The sequence below is a fragment of the Phaethon lepturus genome, unplaced genomic scaffold (assembly GCF_000687285.1).
Source record: "Phaethon lepturus isolate BGI_N335 unplaced genomic scaffold, ASM68728v1 scaffold10383, whole genome shotgun sequence".
NCBI classification, from domain to species: Eukaryota; Metazoa; Chordata; class Aves; order Phaethontiformes; family Phaethontidae; genus Phaethon; species Phaethon lepturus.
The window spans coordinates 20,035-23,978 of NW_010526994.1; the positions used below are offsets into that span (position 1 = coordinate 20,035).

The 3,944-nt window shown below is 47.0% G+C and overlaps 1 protein-coding gene across 1 annotated transcript in view; it reads right to left on the bottom strand.

Moving 5' to 3' along the window:
- LOC104617828 (CD151 antigen-like) overlaps nucleotides 1–3,944 on the bottom strand; it is a 19,171-nt gene that overhangs the window by 13,872 nt on the left and 1,355 nt on the right.

Here is a 3,944-nt window from a genome sequence, read left to right on the forward strand (position 1 = left end):
AAATAGATCCCTCGGTAAGTTTGGGGTATTTTTAATCTTTACAACTGCAACTGGGAACATACTTGCTATCCGCTCAAATGCCCTACCCTTTTTGAACCCCAGCAATGTTGGAGTAATTAATTCTCTTCTTCACTCTGCTTATTTCTCATGGCCCTTCTCACCGGCCAGCTGTCTCCTAGGGCAGCTGTCTCAGCTACTAAGAAGAAGAAACATAACCATTGGCTTCGGATGATCTGACAGCATAAAACGCCACTGCAGATACATAATGAATGGGAGTTCATCGCAGGTCAGTCCCAGTGCAGTAACAGATCTGCTACACTCTTGAGCAGGTTTCTCAGAAGTAAGTCTGCAGCAAGTGTAGCTCCATGTCACTTCACTGCCTCCTGTTGATGCTAGAAGGCCTGAACCTCTCAAAAAAAATATTCTCACCAATGCCTGACCAGGCAGATGAGATAAAAACACTGCCCAGAACATCACTGTCAGCATCACCTGTGTGATGCAGTTTGCAGAAGTGCAACCAAATCCACACCATCTCTCCTGCTCTCAATTAAAAACTCATCCTTTTCATCCCCTACCAGCCAGCGGGGAACGATGCAAACATCTTGCACCCATATCAGAGAAAATCTTTTCTTAAAACAGCAGTTTCCATGGAAGCAGGCAGGCAACAGCCTCTCCCTTTTTCTAGAGGCATGGATCTCATGCTCGCTTAGATTACAAAACTTCTTCCCACAAGAGATGTGAACTTCCTCTGGCGACCCACTGCAGCTGCAACCCAGCCATGCAGTACAGCCACTCATCTTCATCTACGTTGGCAAGCTCACTGCAAAACACCTGACAGCAAGCAATGGATATGCAGAGCCAGGCTGCACACCAAGTGGCTATCAGGTTGAGTGAGTGAGTCAGTCAGTATTATCTTTGCTGCTACATTGCCAAGATCCGGCTTCAGAGCCAGATGAACCAAGGCTGGGAACAGCAGCTGCCCATTCTGCAGCATATCTGTATTTTATTTGCAGGGAACTGTTTCCTTTTGCTTCACGCCAGCTCACTTGAAAACCCCAGCCAAGCCTGTGCTTTAGAAACTAACAAATGAAACTAACAGGGAAGGCAAGGGTGAGAACATGCCAGCAGTCCCACCCATGCTTGTCCCCCTCTCACCCTTTCACAAGGAAATATTTTTCTCTAGAATAACATCTGGCAACCACAGTTGGCAGCAGAAAGCTGTTTCACTGGCAAAGGCAGCAGCTCTGAGATGGTGGCATATATAAAGGAAAATAACTCTTCAGAGTTATCTTATCTTCAGAAGAGATCAGAACTAGCAATGCTCAGATTAATTACCACGTTGCAGCACAAAAAGGCCCAGGGCAGCGGGGAAGGATGGATGCTGGTGGCACCTTATGTGCTGAATAGACTTGTAAATTCCCCAATGAGAAGACACGCCGTGAATGCAACATTCGTGGAAGGTGACAGATTTACAGCTCCCAGAGGCTTCATTTAGCCACAGAACAGTAACAGCAGCAGCAAGGCAGGCTCCCACAGCCACACACACCTGCACAACCCAAAACAGGTACCTCAGCCCAGATCCAGGACATGCCCTGCAGTAACAGACTCTGCGCTTGGCTTTTTGCCTACCCCTGCTAACATAAGGGCCGTACGTAGAGGAACACGCACCCCGCAGGTTTGCCAACAATGACCCTGGTTCATATCACTGATAGCCAGGGGATGGTAAACAAGGCTTACGGTCCTTGGGCCGGCTCCTTGGCCCAGTTCCCCTCTTGCTCCAGAGGATTTCAGGAACCTTTCCCCCTTCCCCTCAAAGTACGTCCCCTGCGAAAAAAAAGCCACTACGGGTATTTCCACGTATCACCATATAGCAGGTGTGGGGCCCTAGCAAGGGATGCTAACTTGTCCCTCCTTCTGACCTGAGAGCTCCTAAACCCAGACTGAGCTGCATCTTGTTCTGGGTGAGGACTGGGCAGACGCACAGCTGAGACTGTACTTGCACTCAGATAACAGACAGTCTGAAATTCCCCTCAAGACTGCAGGTCCTGCTCCACTGAGCACTGGGCTTCGCTGCTGGGAGAAGAGGATCTGGCTGTTTCCAGAAAGCTGGCAAGGAACAGCTGCAGGTTTACAAAGCACGGTGATTCACGCAGGGATGGCAGGCCATGAATCAGAGAGCAATTGGGGCTGTCTCCTGTTTGATCTATCCTTCATAGCCAAGAGCAGAGCTGATGGCACTGGCACGCTTAATGACTCATCCAGAGAGCTATTTAGGGAAAGGCAGCTCTCTCCAGACCCTCTTTTTGGAAGTCATGTGTTTGTGCTCCTTGGCTCACACAGGGTGGCCTGCCACCTCCAGTCGCCTGCAAAGACAGGGTCAGGCTTTAGGGAGCTATGATGGTCTTCAGGGAAAGCACATGAGGGCAGAGATGCCCGTGGAGCCCAGGCAGTGGAGAGGTGAGCCACAATCTGCTTTTCAGGCTAAGGGTGACTTCAGGCTCTGAGCCTCATGGTCCCAAAAAGCACAGAGGTGTTGATCTGTGCCATAGCACTGGGATGAACATGGGGGTTCTCATCCTGAATTCACTTATGTGACCAGGGTCTTTCGGCTTCAAGTCATCTTTATAATAGACCCTCAGAAGTGACACAAATCACTCTTGAAACCAGACAAGAACAAGCAACATTAATTAGCATACTCAGTTACATTCTATCTTAAAATACTGAGGCAAAGGTCTATTCTGAATCACATTAATAATTACAAACAAGCTTTCTAGTGGACAGAAGATGGCAAGCTATGCCACAGGGGTGCATTTACAAATGCATAAAACCATATTAATTAGACATGAGCTTCATAATGGGAAGCGCTTTGCTAGCTGAAAAAGTGGTTAGAAGACCAAAAGCACTTCCATAATGAACTTCATTTGGTCCAGTCCAACAGACAGTAGCTTCATCAGTAAGTTAAGTTTAAGCAAGAAATCATGGGATATAGGTTGTGAAGTTTAGTCATACAATGAAGAGATGTATTTTTATGTAATTCACCAGGAATCAACAGCAGGTTCCCACTGTGCCTACACACACTGAAATGTAAGTGATAAGGAGAAATAAAGCTCTAACTAAAACAAAATACACAAAGATGGGAGGAAAAAGCAAGGACAAAGTCAGTGCGACTGAACCTGTACATGAAAGGCGGGGAGGAGCAACAGCTTGAAGATTAATTCAAGAATCCAGGTAGTTGAACAGCTTGAATCCCATTCTCTGCTCTGACACAGACTTTCTGCATGGCCTTCGGCAAGTCCCTTAGTCTGTCCCTGGCCTCTGCTCTTCCTCCCCAGTGCAGGACCCTCATCTTTCTTTAAACCCAGTGATGTTGTAAGGATCTGCATGGAGAACCCCTGCTGACAGAGGAATGCCAGCTGTGAGGCATGACAGGCTCCAGGTCTGGCATATTGGCAAAAGCCCTACAGCAACACAATTTTACTGCCTCAAAAATGCTTTTGCCACTATAGGCTACTTTGGCCAGTGAACTGGAACAACCTCTTTTGGGGTTAGTAAAATCCGTATTTGTAATGAGAAGACTGTCTGGTAAAGCAATTTTGGCAACCATTTACAAAGCATGCTGGCTCAAATACATCAAAGACTGCAAGATACTATTAATGAAGTACAAGAGAATGGAGTAATAGTGAAGCATCTACATGCAGAGCAAGAAGGAAAGGATGACCCACCTACATAAACATCTCAAAAAAAGAAGAAAGGAAAAAAAAAAAAAAAAGAGAGTGAGCTCATCCTGCCCTCCCTGACTGCAAGCCACAACCTCCCAGCTGGGTAAGAACACACAGTCCATGACTGCCAGGCAAGGTAGGGGTCACTTCAAAAGTGAAACCATTCCATGTCCTGATTTTCTTGGGCTCTCATCCTACTGAGACTGAACCCTTAGGACAAACCAG